The 14,814-nt window shown below is 43.3% G+C and overlaps 1 pseudogene across 1 annotated transcript; it reads left to right on the plus strand.

The window, feature by feature from the left end:
* The first annotated feature begins 13,698 nt into the window (after positions 1–13,698).
* LOC309336294 (GTPase HRas pseudogene) lies at positions 13,699–14,223 on the plus strand (annotated as a pseudogene). The gene has a single exon. The product of its transcript is annotated as a GTPase HRas pseudogene (transcript).
* Positions 14,224–14,814: the final 591 nt, after the last annotated feature.

Here is a 14,814-nt window from a genome sequence, read left to right on the forward strand (position 1 = left end):
TCTAGTTTGGTCATTGTATTTATTCTTGATGGGTAGTTTGTGGCAAGTGAAATAAGCAACACTCTTCTACTGAACTATATGACGAAGAGTTTGCACACACATTTTCTGCCGAGTCCTCTTTGTATAAGGAACTGCATGCAGGAGGTACTGTATGAATTAGATGGCTATATTTCATAGCATTTGTCTGTAATCACAACAGAACTGGAATGAGCTGCCCACACCATCTGGTGAGATGTTTTTCATTTATTTACTGCCATAAAAGAAACTGTTGTTTCTTCACTTGAATAATTCATAGCCTGCTCTTCATTAATCCCAGAACAGGCTACAATATAAAAAATTAAGCAGATAATAAACAATAAAACCAGTTACATAAAACCAATAAAAAGATCATCATCTACAGTCATTGAACAAGACAACAAGCTGCCCAATTCCACATCCAGCTTAACTAACAGCCTGGGCAAATAAATATACTTTTAACTGGTGCCCCGAACCCATACCAGCTGATGTCAGTTGAATTTGCGAAGAGAAGCCTGGAGTTGGACAATACCTTTATTAGGACGAACCCACCCACTCCCCAAATACAAAAATTCTCCAGAACTCTTCATTAGGCAAGATATTACACAAAGAAGAGAGTCATGTGACAAAATGGGAGTAATAAAATAAGGCTGGTTGTTATAGCCATAAGGTCTTGCTGACAGAATGAGTTTCAAGATGGAGATTGCAAGCTAAGTCCCTCTGAGGTGATGAGACATCAGGTAATACCACTGGGAATAAAAGGAAAAAAACACTGGCTGCTGCCCCCGTGGTTTAAGAAAGTAAAGATGGGCTTGCAGCCCAGTTCTGCCTCACCACACTTTCAACAAAACCCACAGGTTCCTGGCAGCCAGAACCAAGGAGCAACATGGCAGTCTTTATATCAGTAGCAGATGGAGCTTCACCACTTAGGTGACATCTGGTCAGTTGGTTCGCCACTGTTTACAGGGAGGAAGAGGGGGAGGAACGAGATGGTAGTGAGTCTGATGTGGTGCAAATGTACTGGCAGAGCCCATTCAGTGCTCCTGCCAGCTGGTTTGCACTGCATCAACCTTGTCACCATCTCTTCCTTCCCCCTCTATCTCCCTGTACACAGCAGCAATGCAGCCAACTGGAGGTAAGGTGCCACCTCATCAGGCCATCCCCTACTACTTGATATGCTTCATATCATATACTTTGCATGCATTGTGCTGAGTCAGACTCACTCAGCATTTGAACATGAACAAACTTTTTGCAAGGCAGGAAATAAAAGGAAATGAACAGCCTGAATCAAAGGAACATACTGTTTGACCAGCAGGTGGTGTCCATGTATTACAAAGCTTCAGAGCTGATAAAACCTGAAAGCAGCATTTGAAATTCCTTCCAGCATCTTCACAGTGGGGGGAAACAAACATTAATGTCCCATGACAACAAAAAAGCAGGCAGGTTAGTGCTTAACAGGTGATACTGAAATGCATCTGGAAGGCTGTGTGTTAAATTATGTACGTTTGGAAGAACTGCAGCCAATTCACACATCTGCCGAACTTTCTCCAAGAAATTGTTCTTGGGGTGGAAGCCCTGCATGCCATTGCCTTTCTGATTCAGAGTCTTCAAGTGCATTTCCTGAAGAACTCTGACTCCAGTGTCATGACAACAGGGAAGCTAGACAAATCAAACAGAGAAGTCTAGGTGGGGGGTGGTGTTCCCCATCCCTGGGATAAACCAAAATGAGAGATTAGGGGATAACAGGCTGAAAATTTAGTCACGTGTGACATAGGTGAAGACCTCCTGCTAAGCTCATAGAGTGTTCAGTAACACTATAACAGACCCCTTTTTCTGTCTGTTAGCCTTTGCAATCGTTCTGCATGGAGCTTGGTCGAGCCTTGAGCCAGGTCCACTCTGAACTGACCACAACCTTTCCTTCTTCCCATTGTTGCTCCCATGACTTACGAGGTGAAACTGTATCATTTTTGCTTGTGCTGTTTTCCTGATGGGGCTGAACGATTTTTAAAACGAAAATGCAAAATAGCATGCGCAAAGAGCACTCTGCAAACTGAGTGTGAAATGTTTAAATGCCTATGTTTCAACTATCCATGTTGTACATTTAGACAGAAATTTCAGATTTTGTGACAAGAAAGCTTGTCTGTTGTTGTTTTGAAATCCATATTTTGATTGCAAAGGTTTTTTTCTAACATACAGAAAACCATGGGTGGTATTCATCCCTAGTCCTACTCCGATTAGACCCATTGGGGTTAATGGACATGGCTAACTTTAATTCATTCCAATGTGTCTACTCTTAGTAGGACTTAGTTGACTACAACCATATATGAGACAGCTGCACCATGATGCATGCAAAGGATGGTTTTTGCAATGAATGGCTTGAAAGCCAAGTCATGTAGCTGAGTTTTAACAAACCTCCATCATCTTAGCACAGCCTGGTGCTCAATCTGATGTTGCTGGACAAAAACCCCATCAGTCCCAATCTGCATGGCCAATGAAGATGCTGAGCTTCTCTCATACAAGGCTCTATGGTGTCAAGACTTGTTATGTCTTGACACAAGGTCTGCATCGTACCAGTTTCAGTGTGCAGTAGCAACTATTCCCAAAATAACTCTGGAATCCTCTGCATTTGCCAGCATGAGAGCTAGCTTCAGCCACATTTCTTGCTATCACCATTTAAAAAGGGTGGCTTGCCAAAATTAGATACTAAATAATGAAGTTCAGGCTCAAAGTTTGACTTTAAAACAAGCAAGAATGTGCTAAGGTATCAAGAGGAATAAATCACCTTGCCCCAAGAAACAAGGTCATGTATTGGCAAGCATGCAAGAGATGCGGTTTTGACTTGAAATCAAAATTTCAGATCTTATCCACAAGCAAGATGTCTACAACTGATAACTGATTCATCATTAACATTCTGCAACTTCATTGTCCTTAACTTCCAAGCTACAACAAGAGGTTGCACTGAATAGGCCAATGTCGCACAAGGAGAAGGCGACTGGCGCAATGGATCTTTCTCCTTTCTGCTCTCCTTTCCAGCTCCTTGTTCCAAAGGAAAAGTTTCTACAGAGGATCACAGGGACTTTCTGAACATTGTAAGCAATCACCTGTAATCAAGTGAATGAATCTTATGCTGCCACATACAAACCTAAAAATGCAGGAGCTGTAGCTTCCGTTAGCCTCTGTGCAATTAAGCCCATGCAGAGAGAGAGAGAGAGAGAGAGAGAGAGAGAGAGAGAGAGAGAGAATATGGAGCTACTGCCCTCATTCCCTTTCCCATCACCTTCTCTAATGGCTCTTCTTCCCTGCTCTTCTCCCTGCTGAACAGGCAAAGGCACTCCTCCCCATGTGGCAGAACACAGGTTTCAGGAGACTGGAAGAGCTGGTGTGCATTTGGCAGTCTTCTCCTTGGCAGGCATGCTTTCTGTGCATGAGCTGGTTCTGGCAGCAGAGACCATGGTGGGTGGTGGCGTCACAGACCTCGCTTTTTCTCCACACCTTCTTAAGACTAATGACTAAAGGGGTTTCCAGCCGCGATGAGTGATGGGTGTGAAACCCTGGACATTCATTATGTCTTGAGGGGGGTACAATTATCTGCAAAGAGGGCCTACACTTAAGAGAAGTGACACCCAATAAGTGACACCCAAGGACACTCTGTTGCCTTTTTCTTCAGGCTTGGTTCCCCTTTGTGTAAGAACCAATTGCACAATCTAATGCATGCTTACCCTAAAGCAGAGGTGGTTAAACCTTTGGGCCTGAGACCACTTTCAGTCTTGGCCAAGCCTCCAGAGGGCACAGACCAATGATAGGTGTGGCTACCCCACACTGTCATGCAGGAGCGTCTCCACCCCCATCGTCCAACCTGGACACTGAGGTCCAGCTCTCAGAGGGCCTTCTGGCGGTTCCCACACTGCAAGAAGTGAGGTTACAGGGAATGAGGCAGAGGGCCTTTTCGGTAGTGGCGCCCGCCCTGTGGAACACCCTCCCATCAGATGTCAAGGAAATAAACAACTATTTGATTTTTAGAAGATATATGAAGGCAGTCCTGTTTAGGGAAGTTTTTTTAATATGTTTTACTGTGTTTGATGTTTTAATTTGCTGGAAGCTGCCAAGAGTGGAAAGATAACATTTATTATTATTATTATTATTATTATTATTATTATTATTATTATACATGCAAGCACAGGACACACACAGGTGCACAGCGCCCCCTTTCTTCAGGTTCTTTGTGCAGCAGATGAGCAAATGATTCATCTGGGTGCTGGCCTGAGTGGAGAGACTTAAAATATTCTGTCTGACCCAGTGCAGGGTTTCTATTCCCTCCACTTTTTGTTGCCATCCAAAGCAGCATGTTATGGGGGGTAGCAGATTAAGTACCCAGGCTAGGGGTTTTCCATCCCTGCTCCAAAGAAAATGTGAGTGTGTTCAGTGGGGCTTCCTTCCTTGTAAGTGTCCTCAGTAATTGCAGCCCCAGTGTCAACTCCCAGCAAGGAACTTGCTTTACTGTTTTCTGGACGGATGGGCTTCTTTCTCGGTGTCAGTGTAATATAACTCACAATGCCACTGAGCTGGCACATTAAATGGAGGGGAAAAGTAGGAGAATTATGCTTGAAGGAATGGAAGTTGCCTCTCATTTTGTCTGAGTCACCCCAGCCTTTCATCCTGCCTGCCTTCCACAGGCAGCACTTCTGAAAATTACTGTGTAGGATGGCTTTGAATGCAATTTAAACGATGCAATTAGGAAAGGGGGGGTGAAGGAGCCTGTTGCTGCTTTTAGGAAGCAGCAGATTTCACCCTTCAGTCTCTATCCCCTCTAACGTTTTCGCTTGTTCAGCTACTACTCATGAAAAGAAGCATCTGCATTGTAACAGAGGGGCTATAATTAAACTTTTAACAGGGCCTCTGCACACAAAGGGATTTGAGGCTTTACTGAAATCACAGCTCATCCACACTTTCCTTTGCCTGGCCACTTTCCTCCGGGAAAACCCACTCTTTAGCGCTGAATTGGAACAAACGGCAATGGGGTTTTAATCGGTCCATCACAGGGGTATTACCGGTAAGTGGTGACTTGGCAATACATGAAGGAGCCATTGCAGATCAAATATGATGCAGATGGAGCTTTCTTATTGATTTACCTACTGGCAGTGGAGAGGACTTGCCACGGAGCCCCTGTTAAGGTGTCACGGAGGACCCACCAACAGCCTTCCTGTCCTTCCTGCCACGGCCAGGCAAGTTTGGGACAGGAAGGAGTGGGGAATGGGAATGAGTTGTGGTGGGCTTGCAAGGGAAGCTTGGGTATGTCTCTGGCATAGGTCAGCCAATAAATCAAGGGCATGCCTAAGCTGGTGGAGAAATGCCAATACAGATGACCCCTCTATCTTGAGCATCACAACAAAATTGCCTTACTTACAATAACCACAGTAAATGTAATGGGCAGCAAGCATCACTAACAAAAATCTCAAAGAGCCACATTAGGATAGAACATGGCGTTCTTGGCTTCATCTCTGTACTGCTGCACGCAAATTGGATTGCAATGCAAATCTCATTGTACAGAAGTATCCCTTTCCCAGAAAAGGAATATATATATATGTATATTCCTTGCTGCTTGGAATACAAATGACCCCGCTATAGTCATGGAAGGCAGGCAGAAGGGAGCTCTGCCAACATTTCCCATTTATTTTCTGCCCACAGCATCCATGTCGGATGCATTCAGCATGCAAGACTAAACAAGATTTTGTGCATCTGCTGGCACTTGTCAGCTCAACATGGTGTCTGGAAACCAAGATGGACCCTGACTGCTTTGTCAATTTACAGCAGACATGAGGTTGATGGAATAAGGACCGACTAGATAAAGAATTGTTTGCATGCATGCTGTGGCAATGATTTACAAAACAATAAACATAAAAATAAGCATGGATTAAACAAAAGTTTGGCCTTTGAATGAGGTTGGCAAAATAAATGGGCCTTTTCGTCTCTCTTTTCAAAGTTTTGAAAAGTTTGGGGAGGTCAAGTTCTCTCTCTCTTTCTCTCTCTCACAAACACTCTCGCTCTTTCACTCCTTAGCAAGCAAAACAAGATGGGCGGGACTTTGTGCATGCCAAAATATGATCCAGCAGGCTTGATAGGATGAAAGTTCTACATCCGCAAACTGAGTTGTCCAAAGTACAGCTGGAGAGACTTGCATTTTCCAATCAATGTGGCTAATGCATCCAAAAGCCACAAAAGGGACTAAAGATGTTGGAGCTCCCATGTTTATAAGAAGCACTTATGCAAGATAAACACAGCTCTTACATATATAAACAAAAGTACGGCTGCTCCATCAATCAGGCTGACCTAATGGTTCGGAGGCAGTGAAATCCAAATACGTTCTGCACTTTGGTACTGGGAAAGGAAAAGCTTTCTCTTCCAGAAAGGAACAGTTTTATCATCCGGCTCTTCTTCCGTTCTTATCTTTAAAAGGGTGTTGGATAGACTGACCTATTCCATGTACTAATAGCATGTTTTTGCTTATTTTTATTTATTTGGGGGGAAATATAAATCCCCTTAAATATAACAACCACACCCTTCCACATAAAACAATGGTCAGTAAAGCATAGATAAGATCAGCAAAGGTTAAAAAGAAGCCTATATAAATAAATTATTCTTCAAGGATTCCCCCCCCCCTTAGAGCATTTTTACCCAACTCTTTAGCCAAAGCGTATATCAGAATGGCAATGAATTAAAGTAAAGTAAGTAACACAACACACAAGGAAAAGGGGATGGGAGGGAAGAGGAAGAAAGCAAACTCAAGCACCAATTTTTACACAGTAGTTCTTATAATGACCAGCTGCCATAGAAGCAGTTCAGGGGCAGGAAGTGCCTGATGGAGCTGGGCTTTTGGCAAACAGAATGGAATGAGCCTGGCTCCTCGCCTCTCCCACTGAGGCAGCCAGATGGAAAACCACACACCACTGACATACAAGAGGGAGGAATCAGCAGGTTAAAGGGGATGCCAAGGTTTGCAGAAGTACAAAAAAAGGACTAGAATTCTAAAGGGGGCGATTCCAAGAGAGCTCTCAGTGAGGACTGACCATGTTTAGAGGACATGTTGATTGAGGAGAAACAGAAAATTAGAATATTGTATCCTGGAAATAGGCATGGCTAGTTGGCTGGGATCCTAAACAGGAGCATTCCCCACTGCAATGTTTTATTTCAGAACCCGCTTGTTAGCAGCAACGGTTAGACTTGGCAGCTCAATGGAACTTCTGGATCCAGAGGCATTAGGTCTCGGAATAACAGATTAAACAAGCAAATGCAAAGGACTGTTTCCTTCATGCCTTCCCTGTGGCTTCCTTGAAGTATTGCTGGAGGGTTGCTGTACTAGACAGAACCTTGATCAGCTCTAGCAGAGCTATACTTATATATGTTGCAGTACAAGGAGCCAAGCCACAGGTGGACAACCAACACCCATGTAGACAGAGGTCCAAATGGGTCACTGCCCCACCAACCTCAGTGCACCCTCAGCCATTCCCTGCTTGCCTACCTCCCTACAGCTGGTCTCCCTGCCTTTTCCCAACTAGTCCCAGTGCTGCAGCCCCAGACACAGTTTTGGTGGCCTCTGATGCCTCCATAACTGCCACCTGCCATCTGGGGATGTCAGAGAAATCTAAGGAGACACAGAACCATATTTGGCTCAGTTTTGCACTTTTATCCATGTTCAGGAATGGATATCAGTAAAGCTAAAAGGATTGGTAATTATTATTGGGAGCGGGGTTGCTTAAGCCTGCAAATAGTACAAAAATAATGATATATTGGGGATATTTCCTTTGCATTGGGGTGGAGGAGAGCATGAACAGAATTGAACCCCTGAGAGATGGAGGTTAAAGCCAATTTTTCACAGGTTTAAACTGTGCAAAGGGATCTCCTAGGTCAGGCATCCCCAACCTGTGCCCTTCCAGATGTTTTTGTCCTACAACTCCCATGATCCCTAGTTAACAGGCCCAGTGGTCAGGGATGATGGGAATTGTAGCCCAAAACATCTGGAGGGCCGAAGGTTGGGGATGCCTGGCTTAGGCACACAGGCAGCCAAGAAGGATTTAACCCCCACCCCAATTAACCACCTGATGTGGGAGTGAAATCAATAACATCAACACTAATTATGGCAGAAATTATGAAATACTATAACAGACAGTCAGCATGATGAATGATGTAGTTATCTGGTGGAAATGAACTGCAGAAGAATAGAAACAACAGTTAGTTTTTATCAAAAACAGATCACAACAGAAATTGTTTCCTCCTAACATCCCTGATACCATCACATCAGAGTTCCTTCTTTCCTGTTTCTTTGCTTTACATTTTTCCTGGCTTTTAAGAGTGTCCCCTCTCTTCTTTAAATATATCTTCAGAACAATAGGAAGGGGCAGTACTGTATTTGATTTAAAAAAAAAAATTAGGAGGGGACCTTTATTCTGGCTGCATGGCTTTGGGAAAATATGTTTCTCCCCAACCCCCAACTGTCTGAGAGGCAGGCTTCCGTGTGTGTGTGTGTGTGTGTGTGCGCGCAGTACACAACACTCAAAAGGAATTCCTTTAACTTGATCTCCAGAACAGCAGCTGTACTGGTGTGTTGTACTAAAGAAACACAAATAAAATTCAATGTTTGTTTGTTTGTAATTCAATCAAAAGATCCAATGGGGCTTACTTCTGAGTAGACTCTAAATTCTAGTATGTTGTAGATATGGAGAAAACTGAAGCAGGATAAACTTTATTTCAGGTTAGTTAATTCAGAACCATTTTGTTTTGGAACTACCCACTCTCAGTTCTGGCTGTTTGGTATGGGGCCCCTGACAAATTTTCCCCATGGGAAATTTTATCCTTGGCAGGATAAAAAAAAAAAGGTTGCCCACCCCTCCTGGAACTAGTCAGTCAGCAGAAGCTATTCCATAAGCAAAGGGGAAAGCTGACTTCTGTTCTCTTAAGTGGGATATTTTCCTCAATTCTCAGAAGATGGGCCTGGGAATGGGGTTTTCATTTTGTGCATCAGTACTTTTCCACTGAGCCTGTTGATGTCAGTCCCTTTTTAGTCATCACAAAAGGACTCTGTCTCTGCATTTTAAGTAAGTCCTGGGTTGTGGCCAATGCCCAAGGTTCTTGAGGGAAGTTGGATCCTTTTCCAGGAAGCAAGTAACTAAGCCTCTTTTGCCGTGACTGAGCTCTGTCCCAGATAGTAGTCCATTTACATGGCACCAGAGAAAACTCAATCAGAGCATTTAAGGCCCAAGCCTCACTCCTTTCACCTGCAAAGCCCTGCTTGGGTCACTCTAGAGCAACTCAAACTAAACTGGTGCCAAGCCAATGGTTAGGGACACTGGGAACTGGTAGACTAAAGCAACTGTGAAACACCAAGCTGAGGAAGGCTGTTTGAAAAGATGTGACAGTACCTTGGGAGTAGATAGATAGTCAGCATAGTAAGGAATGAGTAGCAGCTCTGGAAAGCTCAGAACTCTCATATTCTCTGTGAAAGGTGCCATTTATTGTCATTGACTTGAAGACTTGAGTGGGTTTCCTCCCTGCTTTTCTGTCCGTAGACACAGAAAGCAGCTTACAGTATTATAACAACATTAAAACATAAATAACAAACCATCATATAAAGGAACCTTTTAAGACAACAGCAAAGAAAACCAATCATCTGTTATTCCCCACCTAAGCTCCCTTTGTTGATTGCCAGGTCCAGACTGTGTTTCGCAAAAACCAAGGCCTTCCTCTTGCTACAGAAAAGGTAAGAATTGATGCTCAGTGACTTGACAAGCCACCCCCATCTAGCTAACTGCTTTTTGGCTGAAGCTAGGCATTTTTAGGTCCACTCTGGCAATAGGACTATTTGGTCAACATTGGTATCTCTTGTCATATGCACAAAATCACACCCTTGGTAAGCATCCGTTGGTTGGTATCCGTTTGTCTTGGGAGACAGTGGAAAAGTGCACTTTGGGAGACAAAAGATGAGCAAGTAAAATCCTCAATGATACATTGGGCTATAGATATTGGTTATAATGGGAACATGGAAGCATGGGAACGATTGGGAATATGGATGTAAAATTTACAGCATGCTATGGCTTAAGAGAAAATTATATGAAAATGTTATATTGATGGTACCTAACACCGAGTAAATTGGCAAAAATGTATAAATCAAATAAGTGTTGGAAATATAAAGAGAAAGAAGGTTCTTTTTATCATATGTGTCTTGTAGTAAGGTTAAAGCTTACTGGTAAATGATCTATAATGAATTGAAAAAGATGTTTAAAATAACATTTGTTTTTTTAAAAAAACAACAACCCAGAAGCTTTCCTTTTGGGAATTATAGGGACAGAACTATCCAAACTGTAAAAAAAAATATTCATGTATACGACTGCAGCGGCAAGAATGTTACTTGCCCAAAAATGGAAAGAAGAAAAAGTACCAGCCAAAGAAGAATGGATACAAAATCTTATGGAATATGTAGAAATGGCAAAACTTACCAGAAAAAATAATAAATCAAGATAACAAACATTTTAAGTAAAAGAATGGAAATTTTTTATTGAATATTTACAAACAAACTGTAAACAGATAAGAACTGGCAGGATTATTGTCCTAACCTGCAGTTTTATAAGAGTATATATTAAAAGTAGAGGAATAAATGAGGAAATTAATTTAATCTGGAATATGCAGAAAATATAAAAAACAAATTTAAGGAACCGCAGAAAGAGGGGGAAGGAAGTCAAGTTTTGAAATGTTAAAATGATTGTAAAATTACTGAAATATATAAAACTGAATATCATAAAAAATAATAATAATAATAATAATAAGTGCACTTTCAGGGATGAAGTCAAACTGCTGGGAAGCTACAGCACCTGCTGAGGTTGTAGAGACTGATATGGGAGAGAGATGCTTTGTTACAGCTGGGGCAGGTGAAAGTGTCTGGTTGTGCTGATGCAGGTGAACATTTGGATGCATCAAAATGGTGGATATAGTTGTCCCTTTTACCCTTCCTAATTTTAAGTACAGTGCAGTGTCAGATGTGTTAACTGAACTGCCCTTAGTGATCTTGAGTAGGCCTCTCTCACCTATCCAGTGTCAGATAGGCAAGCAATGCCATTAGAAATGAGGGAATTCTCTCCCTGGTGAAGGAAGCTGATATAAATGAAAGCCATGTCTATGTGCACTTTCCTGGGAGTCATAGAGCCTGGTGAGGTTTAATTCCAAGAAAACAGGATTGTGCTGTCATGGTGAAAGTCTCACAGAAACTCAGAAGTCCAGGTCTGCAGCAGCACTTGTTCAGCACTCCAGTTCTCTAAAGAACGGCAGCGTACGTTGGACTCAGATCCTCTTATTAAAGAACAATAAAGCACTGCAGACGGGGGATAAATGCTTTTACATCTGTTGAGATAAATCTATCCCAAGACAAGAGGAGCATCTGGCAGAGGATTAAAAATACCTTCACAAACTTGTGCTCTAGCATTAAGGCTAATTGTGCAGTGTTGGCATCTGGAGCTGGCGCATCATTGCAAAGTGGCTCATGTTTTGTAATTTGTTGGCATGAGCCCCCATCAACTCTGTTACAGACATAGCTCATTACCCCTAAGCCTAACTTCTCAGAAGGTAGAAGGGGAGCAAAATGTTACTGGAAATGAAACACAGCACAGAAAATTAAATTACGCCCCCTCTCAGAAAAAAACACCTGCCTTTCATAAGGTGTGCCAATATGAAGGGAAGGGAGGATACTTCAGTAGCCAGGATGCTGCCAGGATGCTGCCCTCTGCTCAGGGAAGGCGTCCCCCACCTGAAACAGCCTTTGCCTCACTGATGCCACACCTCCCTGTCTTTGTTCTGTGCTAATTAATGGCCTATCTCTCATGCATTTTCCTGAGCACAGAAAAACTGGTCCAGCCTGCCTTTTAGCACTTTGTTAAACCCAGCATCTGGCAGCCTATCTCAATATTCCAAGCATTGATTAAATTCTAACATTTACTACATCCAGGAATTATGGGTGTCCTGCTCTTTAGTGCTCAATTGGAGCAAACACTACTTTGGGTTCCCCACACTTTGGGTTTGCTCCAATTGACCACGAAAGATTAGGTTTTCAGAGAGAATGAAAGAGTGGAGGAAAGGTAACTGTGGATAAGCTCTAAGTCCATCAGAAGTGGATCTTATTGCCATGGTGCTGCATCCACACACAAATATTAATTTAATTTGTGAATAACATCTGCATGGCTCCTTCCCAATAATATTTTAGCTGGTGTAAAATTTAGATTTCTGTGCTCCAAAATGGGCAGAGGGGCAGGCAGGATTGGGGCGGGCGGGCAGGGGAGTCTATGGGCCTCTCTCAGAATTAGCTGGTATTTATTTTGTTCTTCTGTGCAGCAATACTTTTCCTTGGCTGAAAAAACAAAGACAAAGAATCCAAAACGATAAATCTTCCATCTTATTTTTGTTTTCTTGCAGACTCTCTTATTTCCTTCTGAATGTCTATTTCCTGCATGGGAATCCCTTTAAAGTGGCTTCCAGTATGCAGTCCCTGAACCAAAGTGGGAATTGAGAAAAACATTGTTCGCTCTCTCCCACAGTCAGGCCAAACGGGTACAAGTGCACCACTCTAAAGATCATCTAAGGAATGTGATACTATGGGAACTCAGTAAGAAAGCTGAGCCGGACAGGCATAATTTGTAAAAGTGTTGGCCCGCAGCCTCAAAAAGATTAGCATTTAGCACCACACTTAGCTAGAGATTAGAGGCACGAATGAGCTTTCAATTGTGTGCAAAGGCATCATAAATTTCAAGAAGCTGGCTGGGTGCTGCTCATTTGTTTACCTAGCTAGGTACCTTTTCTTGGTCTCTATTCCAGGGAAATAGGATGCCAAAACCAAAAGGAAGCAAGTGAGTAGGGAATGAGCAGTGTCTATGTCTGTGGGCGGATCATTGCTTAGGACTCATCTTGCCCACACACGTTGTCCAAGCCAACGCCACCACTGTAACAGCCTGCCCCTCCGCCAGCGAGCACCTTGATTTTGGGTGCCAATGTGTGGAGGGTGCTGCTAGAAGGGGTCTCTATTGTCTAAGTGAAAAGTTCACCACTGCATCAAGCCAACAGGAAATTTACTAACAACAACTAGTCTCCTTAAGGCAAAGGGACAGATGGACCTGTGGATCTATCCAGGGGGCTGATCTCCATGCAAACTTTGCATTTCTCCCCATTTCTCTGCCTTTAAAAAACCCTGCTTTTAGGGGAGTGAAGCTTTATTCTTCTGCCTTGCAAGGAAAATAATGTCTCCACCCCCATCGTTCAGCCCTGAAGGAGCGTCTCCACCCCCATCGTTCAACCCGGACACTGAGGACCTTCTGGAGGTTCCCTCACTGCGAGAAGCGAAGTTACAGGGAACCAGGCAGAGGGCCTTCTCAGTAGTGGTGCCTGCCCTGTGGAACGCCCTCCCATCAGATGTCAAGGAAATAAGCAACTATCTGACTTTTAGAAGACATCTGAAGGCAGCCCTGTTTAGGGAAGTTAAAGTTTGAAGTTTTATTCTGTTTTTAATGTTCTGTTGAAATCTACCCAGAGTGGGGTAGAAAAAATAAATTTATTATTATTATTATTATTATTGCCTCATGGATGGTGGAGGGCAGGGGAAGACAACAGACAGTTGTTCCCTTGAGGGAACCCAGAACTGGGTTTGGCCAGATGATGACAGAGTACAAGCTAGTGGTAGTTGGAACAGGAGGCACTGGGGCAAGTGCCTGGACCATTCAGCTTCTCCAGAAACATTTTGTTGATGAGTATGATCCTACAATACAGGATTCCTACAGAAAGCTAGTTATGATTGATGGAGAGACATCTTAGTTACAGTACCCATGGAGGGTACAGTGAATGCAAGACCAGTACTTGCAGACAGGAGAAGGCTTCCTTTGGGACTTTGCTATTAGCAACATCAAGTCCTTTGAATACATTCATCAGTACAGGGAGCAAATCAAGAAGTGCTGGGGCGGGGAAATTAAGTGTGACCTTCTAGCTGTGGAAAGCTGGCAAGCCTAGGAGCTGGCTTGGATTCCCTGCACAGAGATGTCAGTCAAAACTAGACAGGGAGTTTAATATGGCTTCTACACTTTAGTGCGAGGGATCTGGCAGCACAAACAATGCAAATTGATTCCCCCAAATGAAAGAGGCCCAGGCTGCATGAACTGTAGATGCTTCATATCATGGGGAAGCTGACCTGACTTGGAGGGATTTCCACTTTGTGTAGTGCAGAGACAGAGGCGATGTGAAAGAAAAATCAAGTGGATTCAAGGGGACAGACAAGATGGTGTCTGCAGCTCTGCTCAACCTGTCTCAAAACCTTGCCAAGGCCTGCAATGAAGTATTTTTTATTTTTAAAAACAACACCCTCCTCTTCTTGCCTCCTCCCCCCTCACGGCAACACATACAAAGCCATAGATTGAAGGAATTTTTAGTACGGTGGTCTTGAAACCTGTTTCTGTATCTCTCTCCCTGCTCCAGAGGATGGATTGGCATTGCCTGTTTTTTCTGGAGCAGGCACTGGCAGAGGGGAGGGGAGGCCCATGCAGAGCAGCCAGGCGAGTGGTTCCTTCAGTCTCTTTGAGTTTACCTCCTTGGCAGGGACCAAAGCCTAGCTGGATCTGGAGCTGTGCCCTGGCCCACTGCTTTTCTTTCATGAAGCTTTTTATACAAAAGGGAGCAAATATATAATACCTGGGTTGTGTGGCTCCATGAATGTACCTCAAAAAAGGGTTAACTGTTGCCTGTGGAAGATCTTGCCTCTTTGGAAGGTGCTGCCAAGAAAGT

Source organism: Podarcis erhardii (genome assembly GCF_964252035.2).
Source record: "Podarcis erhardii genome assembly, chromosome: 2".
Classification (NCBI taxonomy): domain Eukaryota; kingdom Metazoa; phylum Chordata; class Lepidosauria; order Squamata; family Lacertidae; genus Podarcis; species Podarcis erhardii.